General features: G+C 39.6%; 1 protein-coding gene across 1 annotated transcript in view; it reads right to left on the minus strand.

Moving 5' to 3' along the window:
• LOC126822100 (carbohydrate sulfotransferase 1) overlaps window positions 1-15488 on the minus strand; it is a 40493-nt gene that overhangs the window by 13119 nt on the left and 11886 nt on the right. The gene's annotated exons all lie outside the window — the stretch shown is intronic.

Raw genomic sequence — 15488 nt, forward strand, 5'->3', positions numbered from 1 at the left:
CTTAGCCACAATTTATTCTTTCGGTTTTGTGACATGGATAAATGAAACAAGGTTTAACGTCCCCCGATTCTGTCAATTTTGGACCCCTCCATTCATTATTTATTGCCTGATTCGGAGAAAAGCAAAGTTCCTCTGAATTGTGGCCATATAGGCCAGTTGCATTATGCCAAAGAAAAGTATTATGTCTGCAAAGCGCGTAGCGTTATGTTGAACTAAACCTAACTTCTCTTTTGTTTTCTATAATTTGATATATCTAGATAAATACCTGAAATGTTCAAATATAATTAGTGTCTTAATTGTCCGAGTCTATAATTCCAAAAATATATAGTTTGTTTATTTGGGAGGACAGTGTAGCGGAATTGTGTTTCTAAGCAAGCTAGAACTTTTGGCTGCAGGCCTACACTGGGGTGGCGGTAATTCTGGCGGTGATAGCGTGATTACCGTGCATGGTGTCGATTTGCATGGAAGGCATATTGTCTTCTCACAGTGCAGACCGTATGTGTTCTTATTTTTATTGATGTAAATTCGTATAAATATTAGGGATTTAGTGATAAGTGGACAATTTCCTGTTATGAACTTTGTGTTGTGTTTCATATTAATAAGTGACTTTAATTAATTTTGCAACGAGACTTTCATCGTGGGTAGTGAATGGTTTTCACGCAATTAAGTGAGTTTTATGTCGTTTGAATTTATTATCATCATAAAATAGACTATATATGCTTAAATATTAACTTTTGTAATCATCATATCGCTGGATATATATATATATAAACTTTAATAATCAATCATTAACTGTGTTGGTATATATACTATTCAAAAAAAGTAGGGGATATTTGATTTTTAAGTGTTATTAAAGTCACCTAATGAAACTGACGAAGAAACAAATGACAAAATGAAATGAAGTTCACATTCATCGATTTATTCCAAATGATCGTTAGACTAAGTAAGACACAGACTGACCATTATAAGGGTAAAATGATACCCGGGGTCAAACAGCAAAGTTACCACAGCATCACAATCAAGTCAGTAACGGGTAAATCCTCCTCTGTTTGCCAAACAAGCATTGATCCGACGTGGCATACTCCTAATGAGACGTCTAAGGTCATTTTGGTCCAGATTGTCCCATTCCTGTTGCAACGCAGCAGCAAGTTCTTGGACATTGGCAGGACGTTGTTGACGTTGACGTAACCTCTGTCCAAGCATGTCCCAGACATGCTCGGTGGGGGAGAGGTCGGGACTCAGTGCTGGCCAAGGTAATGTGGTGATGTTCTGTTGTTGGAGGTAACCTGTAACGATCCTGGCCCTGTGACATCTTGCGTTGTCAGCCTGGGAGATGAAACGGCGGCCATGACGTCGTGCGAACGGCACAACATGGACTGCCAAGATGTTGTCCCGGTAGTACTGGCCTGTAACACGCCCTGCAACAACATGTAAAGCCGTTCTTCCAGCAACAGTGATGCCTCCCCACACCATAACAGAACCACCCCCAAATCGATCATGTCTGATGACGTTAACGTCTTGGAAGCGCTCGTTTCGACGACGCCACACCCTCCTACGTCTGTCCAAAAAATCAACAGTGAACCTTGACTCATCTGAAAACATCACATTGCTCCAGCGTCGATTATCCCAGTGTTGACGATCCCTACACCAACGACGTCTTGCCCGAATGTGATGATCTCTCAAACAAGGGATCACGCGAGGACGTCGGGCGCGAAGGTGACCCCTATGCAGTCGATTCCGAATCGTCTGGCCACTCACTCTCACACCAGTGTCTGTTTGAAGACGAGCGCTGATCTGATTTGCTGTGATGACACGATTTCTCAAGGCCAAGGTACGGATAAATCGATCCTGGGCTTGAGTTGTCGACCTGAGCGTGGTCTGTCCTGTACAGATTGTGTATCACGGTATCTGGACTATAGCCTGCTTATGACAGACTGAGAAACATTCATCGTCCACGCCACAACCGCCTGTGTTGTGCCGATCTGTAGCAAGCCAAGGGCACGTAACCTTTCATTTTTGGTAAGCCGACGCATATCAAAATTTGTTTTCTGGTCACTAAAACAATTAAACTGATGTTTCCACCCTGGAATTCGATGCCACAATGACTGTAACATTCAAAGTCAGAGTCGTGCAAATCTTGGGTTGGACCCCCATGATGATCCCAAGCATCACCTGCATTCCATGCGGTAGCTATTGGTGCGTTTGGGCGTCACATGTAACTGGAAATGTTTCTTCTGTTAGGTTCTATAGTGACTTTTTTCGTAGTCATTTGCATATTTTAGTATTATGCCCCCAAAATCAAATATCCCCTACTTTTTTTGAATAGTATATATATATATCGCTGGATATATATATATAAACTTTAATAATCAACCATTAACTGTGTTGGTATATATATATATATACTATTCAAAAAAAGTAGGGGATATTTGATTTTTAAGTGTTATTAAAGTCACCTAATGAAACTGACGAAGAAACAAATGACAAAATGAAATGAAGTTCACATTCATCGATTTATTCCAAATGATCGTTAGACTAAGTAAGGCACAGACTGACCATTATAAGGGTAAAATGATACCCGGGGTCAAACAGCAAAGTTACCACAGCATCACAACCAAGTCAGTAACGGGTAAATCCTCCTCTGTTTGCCAAACAAGCATTGATCCGACGTGGCATACTCCTAATGAGACGTCTAAGGTCATTTTGGTCCAGATTGTCCCATTCCTGTTGCAACGCAGCAGCAAGTTCTTGGACATTGGCAGGACGTTGTTGACGTTGACGTAACCTCTGTCCAAGCATGTCCCAGACATGCTCGGTGGGGGAGAGGTCGGGACTCAGTGCTGGCCAAGGTAATGTGGTGATGTTCTGTTGTTGGAGGTAACCTGTAACGATCCTGGCCCTGTGACATCTTGCGTTGTCATCCTGGAAGATGAAACGGCGGCCATAACGTCGTGCGAACGGCACAACATGGACTGCCAAGATGTTGTCCCGGTAGTACTGGCCTGTAACACGCCCTGCAACAACATGTAAAGCCGTTCTTCCAGCAACAGTGATGCCTCCCCACACCATAACAGAACCACCCCAAATCGATCATGTCTGATGACGTTAACGTCTTGGAAGCGCTCGTTTCGACGACGCCACACCCTCCTACGTCTGTCCATAAAATCAACAGTGAACCTTGACTCATCTGAAAACATCACATTGCTCCAGCGTCGATTATCCCAGTGTTGACGATCCCTACACCAACGACGTCTTGCCCGAATGTGATGATCTCTCAAACAAGGGATCACGCGAGGACGTCGGGCGCGAAGGTGACCCCTATGCAGTCGATTCCGAATCGTCTGGCCACTTACTCTCACACCAGTGTCTGTTTGAAGACGAGCGCTGATCTGATTTGCTGTGATGACACGATTTCTCAAGGCCAAGGTACGGATAAATCGATCCTGGGCTTGAGTTGTCGACCTGAGCGTGGTCTGTCCTGTACAGATTGTGTATCACGGTATCTGGACCATAGCCTGCTTATGACAGACTGAGAAACATTCATCGTCCGCGCCACAGCCGCCTGTGTTGTGCCGATCTGTAGCATGCCAAGGGCACGTAACCTTTCATTTTGGGTAAGCCGACGCATATCAAAATTTGTTTTCTGGTCACTTAAACAATTAAACTGATGTTTCCACCCTGGAATTCAATGCCACAATGACTGTAACATTCAAAGTCAGAGTCGTGCAAATCTTGGGTTGGACCCCCATGATGATCCCAGGCATCACCTGCATTCCATGCGGTAGCTATTGGTGCGTTTGGGCGTCACATGTAACTGGAAATGTTTCTTCTGTTAGGTTCTATAGTGACTTTTTTCGTAGACATTTGCATATTTTAGTATTATGCCCCCAAAATCAAATATCCCCTACTTTTTTTGAATAGTATATATATATATATATATATATATATACATACACACATATAAATTAAATTAAATAAACACATAATAAAAAAATGTTATTTGCAGAATGTTCTTTGCAATAGATATGTTTTTAAAGTCTTCTTAAAACTTTCCAAAGATGGACACTCTTTTAGATTTCGCGGTAGTTTATTACATAGTTTTGGTCCCGCAACACTGAAGGATCTGTCAGCAAAGGTTTTGTTTTTGGAACATGTAAATCCTGGGCGGTCGATGACCGTGTGGAATATCGATTCGGGTTATATGTTAAAAGATCACAAAGGTAATCTGGAGCATTATTGTTCAAACATTTAAGTTCAAACTTAAGTCAATCGCAAGCAAAGGAGATAAAAGCTGATGTTCCATGTGGTGCAGAAGATCATTGTAAATCTTCACGTCAAAGTATCGGTGCTGTAATTAGTACGATACGCACTCTCCTAAGGCGGACGGAGTTGATGCCAATTCTGGTGTTGCGTATAGCTAATCATGGATGCTTTCTCGACCAATTTAGACAAGAATGACACGTTGCTCACTGGACGATACTTCTTTTTTATCAGGTCAAGATTTTGTTTTTTCAACAAAGAATTTATAATCTTTGTGGAATACAGTCCAGTCGATAGTGAAACATTTATCACATTTTGGATGGCTGGGGCGAGGATATCACAATGTTCCTTCACCAACATGGACGGGATTGGTCTAAGCTACAGGTAGTGGTTTTGCATTGCGAATGAGCTTGATCACTGTGGTGGGGTCAACATTTGAGTATGAATCAAAGACTAAGTTACGACAGATGGTTTCTACTTTATCTTCAAAGTAACGCGCATTCATTGGCGAGTTGTGAATCTGATACATACACCTTCTGGAACTGGATTCGATGTTGTAGTACCGAGAAAACGTCATCTATTTTGTTCCGAATAAAGCAGGTCTTAGCGCGAAACAAATGGTAAGAGTATGTATTACGGATAGTTCGAAAAGTTTCTAAATTCTCTGACGTATTATGTTTGACCCAACGACGTTCTGCGTTTCGTATTGACGTTTTAAAACGCAAGGCTTTATTATCAAACCAAGGTACAGATCGACGAACTGTCACAGTCTTTGTCTTTAATGGTGCATGTTGGTTTAGGAAATCAAAAAGCAGATTATTATATTCTAGTACAAGAGTATTGATGTCGTTGATTGATACTAAACGATCAGTAATGCTTGATAAATTAGATTGAAACTTTTCTTGATTTACCGATTTAATGTTCCGATATTGTATTTTCTTGCGGACCAGGGTTGGGCGAGATGTTGAAATGATTGCAGATAGAAACACATGATCAGAAAAATAGTGGTGTGTTGCAAAATCAGTTTGCGAGAAATCGATATTTTCACGGATCAATATTAAAGATACATTATGGGAGATTCGATAACGAGTTGACAGCTCTCACTATAATAGTTAAAAACTAGATAATGTAAGGGCAATTTGCTGAAAATTTCATTCAAATTGATCCACTATGAACCGAGAACTAAGCGGTTGAAATTTCCGGCTAGCCTTGATCACCATTACTAAAGTCAGTACGATGAACAGCATAATCTCGATTATCCCTTTAATCGTTAAATCGTGAAGGAAAATTATGCAGTAAATCGGCTCATAATCCAGTAAAGATCGCAGGCTAGCGATGCCATCTAGAGTTGATTATGGTCTGGATAGGTTAATTAATGTCTAATTAATAATTTAGATAACATTTCAGGCCTAAAGAAAGACCTGCAATAGACAGATTTAGCTCTTGCATAATGTATGTTTAAGTCAAGTGTGTTACTAGAAATATGGGTTGGGTCGCACACAACTTGGTTTAGTGAAAATAATAGCTCATTGAATTTCTCTGTATCAACATGGGATGCTTTATTAACATATATGTTGAAATCTCCACAAAATAAGGATCTGTTAGAGTTCAACAGTACGACACTTGCATATTGTTCAAATTCAGAAAGGAATTTAGTAAAAGATATTGGATGCTGTTCTGAGTATGATGGTCTATATATGATATGCCCACTACTGTAATAGTGAACGACATGATCTTTACTTCAACTTGCACGTATTCGAAAGACGGTGTTTCTCCGGATGAGAGGATTTTGAACTTGACGATGTCATTGAAGAAAACTCCAACTCCATCACCAACCCAATTATTTCTTTCAAATATTTTTAAAGTCATAGCCATATTGTCTCAATTCTGCTATAGTAACTCGATCGTGATCCTTTAACCACGTCTCTGTGATTATACAAAAGTCAATAGACTCGATCTGAATGTGATGCAGGAATCGATCGACATTATTTCGAAGTGATCGCGCATTGACTAAGCCAAATTTAGAGCGGTCAGTTTTAGTATATTCAGTTTCTGGCGATATAGACGGAGATATATAATTTCTGTTTGTCAAGTACCGAGAACAAATTGCAAAAGAATTTCTTTCACTGAAATCTAGTAAAGGGATGTCTTAAGGACTCCTAACTCAAAATTGTCCGCTGAAACCCTGTAGCGTTTTTCATAATTTGCATAAATCCAAGATGGCCGCCAATTTTACTTTCTGGCCTCCATATGTTGGAAACGGCACGTTTTAGAGCATATAAATGTATTATCATTATACAAAAGTGATGCCAACGAATCGGGAAAAAGTATTACCAGGACGCCACGACGTTATTGTGACGTCATGACGTCAGATCACTGCTTTGATACTGAATAAGTGAGTTCTGATCTAGTTTGTTTTTGTGACACTAACTGATTGGACTGGAATCCAATTTTGCTCATTTTGTGAAAAAAAAGAAGTCGTATTTCGCCATGGATAAGTGCATAATTTGTGGCGATAACCTAAATAATGGTGTGGATGTTGTCAAGCTCACCACCAAGGGAGCGAATGGAATCAATCAGGCTGCTCGGCTTCGCGAGTTGGACATTACGGTCACCCCAAATGCTCATGTGCACATTCAGTGCAGACAGAATTTCACTCACCGGCGCAATATTATCAGAGATCGAAAGAGAAGGCAATGTGCAGATCCGCCACCACAGAAGATCATGGTTAAACGGCGATCACAAAACTCGGGAGGTTTTGACTACGGCAATCGATGCCTCCTATGTGGAAGTCAAGCAAAAGTAACTGATACGAAAAATCCTTTTGCTGTCGGTACATATCCCGTTAGAACGATGAATATGCAAATGATATTGTACAATGCATGCTTGGAGCGGAATGATGAATGGGGAAGGACGGTGTTAGGTAGAATTGAATTTGTTCAAGATCTACACGCCATTTATCACCAGGTCTGTAATGTTAATTTCAGAACTCGTAAAAGTGTTCCCATCAGGTTTGCTAACTGTGGCGGTGATTCTGCACAGGACCCAGTGATGTCCGGGCCAGGTAGACCAAAAGACATGGATAGAGAAAATGGCTTTCTAGCAGTTGTAGAGGATCTGTGTGCGAATCCTGGCGAGCTGAGGACAATCTCTGAACTGGTTACTGAAATGGGTAAAATTACTGACAATCCATACACCAATAGGCACATGAAAATAAAACTTGTAGAGAAGATGGGTGAAAACATAATCATAAGCAACGTTAACGGGCGAAATGACGTTGTGACGTTCAATGAAACAGCGGCTCAGATTCTTCAAACATTCTATGACATTCCCAGGAAGGACGACACTCAATCTGAAGAAGAAAGATTCATAAAAACAACAGCAGCTCTAATTCGAAGGGCAATAATTAGCAAATATATTACACATTCCAAAGAATTCTATCCGGAGCCTGAATATTTAAAATCAGTTGATAGTATGACAAATTTTCTGTCCAATTTATTGACTTTATTTTTGCAGGAATTATTTGTGGGGACAAACAACGATGTCAAAATAGCATCTCTGGGACAGTGTCTGGTGCAGGCTGCCCGACCCCGGGCTGTATTGGTCCCATTTCAAGTTGGACTAGCTGTCCAGCTGCATCATATTTATGGTTCAAGATTTTTAATCGACAATTTGAATCACTTTGGACTGTGTTCTTCCTATTCAGAGGTACTGAATCATGAAATGAGCGCTTCCACTCAAGTGTCCCTGACTGCCGAATTGGATACACGGACAGAAACAGAACCGGACCAATCACCTTGTCTCCAGACATACGATTCTCACACCCTGAATGGACGTTCGAGCTTTTCAACTGACCAGTCGGAGATGTCACAACATCAGTCAAGTCCTGAAGTTGAAATGCCACATCAACTTCAACGTTCAGAGGATTCTACAATCAATGCGTCAGTAGCTAGACAAATTTTGCAAACATCATGTGGGAATTTCCGACAGTACGTTTGTGATAACGCAGACAGAAATCCGTGGACCCTGGATGGAAAGAAATCGCTGCATGCAATGGGAATGATAGAGACTGTTACACCAGAGATAAGATCCCGGTTGCTGCTAAAGCAAGAAACAAATGTTTCCAGACGAATACTGAAGTCTATGATTCAGATCAAACATTATGAAATTCCAAATGAAAATTCGTATTTATTATTTTACAAACTACCGCCAATGGACATAAATCCTGCAAGCGCTTCCGGACTAGATCTCGTATGGAAAGTTTGTTGGCCTCTAAAATCGGCATATCCTCTGTGGTCTGGTACTATGCAGGCTGTCACCAAAGGTGATCATCTTGGTAAAGCAAGTATCCGCTTTCTGCCTATGATAGATATGGACCCCAATAATCTAAGTTGCATTTATTCAACCTTGTGTTTCATTGCGGACGAATGTGTTCGTCATGAATGTACCCCAGTCGTTACTTTCGACCAACCTTTGTGGTGGAAAGCCCGGACCATGTTGAATAATGAAAAATCTGATAGCTACCTCAGGTCTACAGTTCTACACATTGGCGGCTTCCACACGGCTGTCATTCCTCGGCTCTATTGGTCATATTATGAACTCTTCAGGTCTGAAACAGGTTCTTGCCACGGTCTTCGGTGAGAACGCCGTTGACCATATGTTGGCTGGGAAATCATATGCTAGAGCTGTGCGGGGTCATTTATTGGTTGATTCCGCTTTGAATAGTATTTTACTGTCAGAAGCATACAACATGCCAATGTTCAGTGAAGGAGATAATGAACTCATGAATACGGAAATCGAGGAAATGATAGGTCTAATAAAAGACCGTCTAATAAAAGGCAATGTATCCGCTGAGGAGGTAGTAACGTATGAAGTAATGACAAAAGTGAATTCAAAAATTGAAGATCAAAAAATGAAGATGAAAAGTCATCCAACTGGTCAACAGTGGACACAGTACATGACTATGATGGACCTTCTTAGGGGACTAGTAAGATCAGAACGGACTGGTGATTGGAGATTGCACTTATCAACCCTGCAAAATATGATCTACTACTTCGCGGCATCCGGGCATCGAAATTATGCTAAATCAATTCAAGTATTTTTGCAGGATATGGTGGAACTGCGGGGGAAAAATCCAGCCATTTATGGATTATTTGAGCATGGAATGTTCATGGTTCGCCGTTCAAATAGATTTTGGGCTGGGCTGCCAAAAGATTTAGTGATTGAACAATCTTTTATGCTGACATTAAAGTCAACTGGCGGTCTAATTCACGGTCGGGGGGTGATGGATGAGGCACAGCGCAATAAGTGGTTGCTTTCACTTCCTGCATGTACCACGATACATGAAGCTATGAAAGAACTGGCTACTGATAATCTGGAAAATGACGAAGAGCACAAGGAGTGCTCTGTCTCCCGCATACGTCGCGACCATCGTGATGGGAAAATCATATTTCAGTATCTTTCAGAAAATAACCCATTTGATTATTCAGAACATCTCCGAAACATTAGCTCTGGAGAGGTGGCGGATTCGTCTGTGAACTGTCACAATGCCTTTGAGATAGGACGAGGCGTGATGGAAAAGGCATATGGAAAATAATGCGCACAATTATTCTTTCAGGAAGAAAGATGAAGTTGTCACTATGGGACATTCCTCAAAGATCAAGGTGGACGGTGATCCAGTGCTGATTGATCCACAAGTTCTGTTCCAGCGATTGATTACAATTGGTAACGTTAGGTCAGACTTGGATGATACTCGGGATCTGTTGAAATTTGAATTAACAAACCACCCAACTGCTTTATTTGATGAAACTGGTGCTATCAGACCGGCGATAAAGTCTCAGCTGTTGGATGAACTTAGTTATTCAAACGGGGACATTGGTGGAAGACCAGAACCTGTAAATACCGTTTTTGATTTACTCCATGGGCAGGTAGTATGGGTAAAAATCAATCATTCAGCGCCATATGTGACATATATGTTGAGATTGTTAAACGGAAGACGAACCCAGTTGTTGTGTTTGATGGGTATGAGCAGAGACCAACAACCAAAGATGCTGCTCATCAACGCAGATACAAGGTCAAGGCAAAGACGGTGGTTGGACTTGGTGGTGATAAACTTCTGAAAGCAAAGAAAGAAGAATTTCTCGGAAATGAAACTAATAAGTCCAGCTTTATAATTTTACTGAAAAATAGGTTGGAGGCCAATGGTATACCAGTCATAGTCATGAGTGCGATAGAGATGTCTTCATCAGGTACAACACTAGTGATTGGAGACGATACCGATTTATTAGTTCTACTGTGTCATCACCTCAAAACGCCCAGTGCCCCGATTTACATGAAATCACACAAAATATCATCCAAGCGACCATACTGGAATATACGGTGCCTAAGGGACAATCTTGGAGAGGAAATCTGTAAAATTCTGCCTTTTATACATGCCGTCGGAGGGTGCGACACCACATCGAGACTGTTTGGTATAGGTAAAGGGACTGTCTTGAAGAAGGCCATGTCTTCACATTTGTTCAGAGATGTTGCCTTGGTTTTCTATGCACCTATGTCCACAACACAGGAAATTACCAAAGCGGGTGAAAAGGTCTTAAGTGTTCATTTATAATGGAAAGGAGAACATGTCTCTGGACGAATGTAGATGTTCAAAGTGGGCGGAAAAAGTGGTCAGTAGCACAACTCAAGTGCAGGTTAAGACTTTGCCTCCAACGTCTGATGGCGGGAAGTATCACTCGCTCAGGGTTTATCTTCAGGTGCAGAAATGGCAAGGAAATTCATTGGACCCAACATTATGGGGATAGAAACTGTCAAACGATGGAAACAGTTTAGCAGCCGTAAAAATGGACAACGCTCCTGTTCCAGACAGCTTATTGAAAGTGATTCGGTGTAACTGTAAATCCGACTGTAATTCTAAGAAGTGCTCGTGCAAAAAGCATGGTTTAGAGTGCTCTACTGGATGTGGAGAATGTCATGGCGTTTCATGTTCAAATTCGTGCTCAGTCGATGAAGACGGAAATGACACAGACAATTGAGATGACGTCCTTTGAACATTTGTCCGGAAAGTCGGTCAGTTCTTTTAAATTTCAAGTATTGACTACTTGATCAATTTATTCTCAAAATATCATATGATTAAATTTAATTTTGCAACCAGAGAAGCACATTTGATAGTTCTTTGCTCCACAGAAAACATTTTGATGACAAACGATGTCATAATAACGTGACACTGACGTCCTGGTGGCGTGAAAATATTTTTTTCGGAGTCGTTGGTATCACTTTTCTATCTATTGATAATACATTTATATGCTCTAAAACGAACCGTTTCGAAGATACAGTGGTCAGAAGGTCCAATTGGCGGCCATCTTGGATTTATGCAAAAACGCTACAGGGTTTCAGCGGACAATTTTGAGTTGGGAGTCCTTAAGGCATCCCTTTACTAGATTTCAGTGAAAGAAATTCTTTTGCAATTTGTTCTCGGTTGTTTTTTATATCTCTCCGTCTAATAAGCTACGCAGTAATTCCGAATGTACTCAATTATAGTAATCTCGGGAATTCTGCCATTTTTCAGTTCTTAGATTCTTTGAGACTTGACCCCGTTTCCCCCCGTACGTTTTGTTTAATTCCAAATGATGTAAACGATTAAATACAGCGACCGGTAGTCTGGTCTTATTACACTGATCGGTTCATTACTTGTATAGGTTAAGCGTTTCGCTTGATTGCACCTTCTTAAGCCATTCATTACAATATCACCCTCACTGAAAAAACACAACACAACTATATGGATAACAATCACTAGCAACTTTAATAGTGCAACATTTCAACAAGTGTACTCTTATCAAGCACAGGGTAAAAACGATAATATGATACAAAAACCTGTGAGTAAGCATTTAAGTATAAAAATTTAGAAGAAGCCACAAAGACAAGAAATACTATTCTGTTTAAATATAAAAAAATCAAAGACAAATTGGAGTTATAATTACAATACGTAATACTTAGATAATTAGGAAGCCATTACACAAACTAATTGGTTAAGATCTAGATGGTTAAAGAAAACATATTTAGTATAAGCGAGAAAAACAGAAGGCTTCATTTTAACACATGGCTAATAATTATGGCAAAGGTATTGTGAATATCAAATAGTAAAAACCAAAAAATCCCCCCCCCCACCAAAACACCCTTACTGTCATTTTTATACATCGAAATGCAATTTTCATCAAAGACGATAATCAAAAGGATCTTTATAAAAAGCATTATTACCGAAATAGTCTTGAGTTGTTCATACACATTCCTGTGGAATTATAGACAGATCATACATTATAGCACAGTTATCACTGATAATAATTAGACGACGAAAAACAAATGAAATGAAATGGGGTTTAACGTCCTACTGTTCTGCTCGTAACCTGGGCTGATGAAGACGGACATCCGCCATACAGTGTGCTATGAGGGAAATGTGCCCGGGCAGCGGCACAACAGCCTACTCTTATATCGAATTCCAACTGCCAGGGGATCTTTTGCGTGCACGCCAATGTGTAAACGGGAACTCGGTTTTTCGTCCCATCCGAACGACTAGACAGTTGTCCTTGTCAGGCCCTCCGTCCTACATCACTGACAAGGGGAAACCACGCCGGAAAATCGGGATGTACTTTCTCGGCCAATGCAGGGATCGAACAGACGAAAAACAAGCAGTCACACACTCTAGGTGCTGATAGAACTTGAGAGAAGTTAAATCCATTTATGAGATTATGTAGTCTGCTATTTTTAATAGTAAGAAAATCAATGTTAAAATCTCCTAAAATAATTATATTAAAGTCAACAAAATCACGGGTTGCGTTAAAACCTTCTTCTATCAGATCCCAATAATCTGTGGTAGCTGACGGTTGACGATAAAATGAACCTATTAAGAACTTGTTTGTTTTTAAAATACACTTCAATCCAAATCGCCCGAAGGTGTTTTATGATAAGATCATAGCGTGGTTTAAAATATAAGTAAGATTTAATATAGATTGCACCCACCCCTGCCGTCTTCGCGACTCAATTACACGGACCAGTGATATCCGTGTATGCTCAAGCTATTTACGGGTGCATTACTATTTGGCCACGTCTCAGAGAAGTCAATATACCGAAATCGTTTAATTAAACAGCTATTTCGTCAAGTTTGTTTTTAATGCTTCGCACATTTAAGCGTAGAATTGAAAATTTATCGGGTCCCGGATTTGGGTGGATGTTGCCGCACAATAAAGTTTACGATTTCGTGATGAGCAAATCTCCCTAAGAGAGTTAAGGCTGTTAAATATAATTGTATATCTACAGGAAATACAGAACATATCGTTTAGCATAACATTTTTAAATATTATGTGATAGTGTTTGAATTAAAATAGGGAGTTATCGACATGGGTATATTTCTTGCAGATGAAATAAATTAAAATGTATAAGGTAGGCCTGGCATTGACTCATAATAAGGAGAGAAATAATAAATACTATAATTTACCATGAGGAAGAATGTGCACAAAAGTTTACATTGCGTTTTATATTTAAAAGAAAAATTTAAAATATAAAGAAACAAGACAAAAAATATTGATACATAATTATAAAAGTGCTGAGAGGTCACAGCAGACATATGGAGTACTTTAAACAGAAAGCAATTATTTTATAAATATAAGGGTGAATTTTGATGTTATTGGATGGACTACGTTTATGACAAAATTGTAACATGTTTAAGGGTGAATCTTGAATTTTGATTGGTCAATTAGACACTGTCGATTGGACAATAACACCCCCCTGTTTAGCAAGGCGAATAACTGCGTATAGATATTACAGTTTCATTTTGTGCTCAACCATCTTCCTCAACTCAATCTTTAATGATAAATATCTACAAGAAATTCTGCTCAAATGACCATCACACTATTTTCAAACTCCATCCTGTATCCAAATACATCTCTGAAATGCATAAAACAGTAGAAAATCAGTCATAAATTCATAAAAAAAAACGTTTTCAGACATCATAAATTATTCGTAACTAAGCAGTGTGGACAATTTTGTTCTCTTTTTTTGTTTTGCACTCAGCAATGTTTACTTTAAAGTGGAAATTTTAAATCAAGGTTTGATCAAATTCTGAATAACATGATCCGCCTTATAATCAGTCATTAGTTACAAGAAATCGTTTGAAAATATAGTAAGGGAGGCGAAATAGCAACTGAGATGGGCCTAGGATAACGGAAAATTATGCCAAAATTGACGATTGACAACACGTCAGAACGGTATACATAGCAACCACTAGAATACTAGGCATCACATAGTTTTATAGGGTATTTTGAGGGATGTAAGCAAGAACTGCTGTTCTCTGAACAAGAACTAACAATAAAATTGTGTTGAGGGGCTGCAAATAAAATAATAAAGGCTAAAAACTCACCCATGCTACCGTCAATGCATATTACTATAAACTTCGAAAGCGTAGCCATCGTTGTCAAAGGTCACCCTTGTGTAGTCTCGGTTAGCAGGCCGTAACTAATTCAATGACGGTTGGCATTAGGCCTACCTGTCAAAAAACTCCGCACTAAGACTAATTTACTAATCTTTTTAGGCCGCGGTTAATTAATTGTTTGTTTCTCATGACCTGCCCGCATGTCGGTTTTCATAATTATTTGGTCAAATTTAGTGAGGCCCAAAATTTGTCCTTTAAAACTATATTTGTTTGCCTTTAAATATGAACAATGAATTGACGCATTAAAATCCACTATTTATCGCTGAACATGACACCGTAGGTAATAAGTAAAGTAGGCTAGAATGTGAATGTGAGTCCATCCGCAAAACGGAAGTGAAAAAACCGTATCATATCTGTCATCCATACCAAGGAATGGTAGCTACAACATTCACCAAAGACCACATATATTCTCTATAAGGCACTTGTCGTTTGTAATAAAATTCACATAAAGATATAAATGTCTTTAGATTCCTGCTAAATTATTTCATTTACTGACTGGCAACGGTCCTAGAACTGCCGCCATGAGATAGCCTCGATCATGATATACCGACTGGTTGACACTGCTTCACGCCCTTCACGGTATTTTATTAGAAACACTATATAAACAGTCTCAAAGGGACACAGAGATACATATAAATGTAAACAGTTTGATTAAGATAGACAAAATAATAAAAGTATTTATATTATCATGATACCTCTTGCCGAAGATGTGTTCAAAGTTGACGACAATTAACATACGGGCTAT

Source organism: Patella vulgata, chromosome 5 (assembly GCF_932274485.2).
Source record: "Patella vulgata chromosome 5, xgPatVulg1.2, whole genome shotgun sequence".
In the NCBI taxonomy this organism is placed as follows: Eukaryota; Metazoa; Mollusca; class Gastropoda; family Patellidae; genus Patella; species Patella vulgata.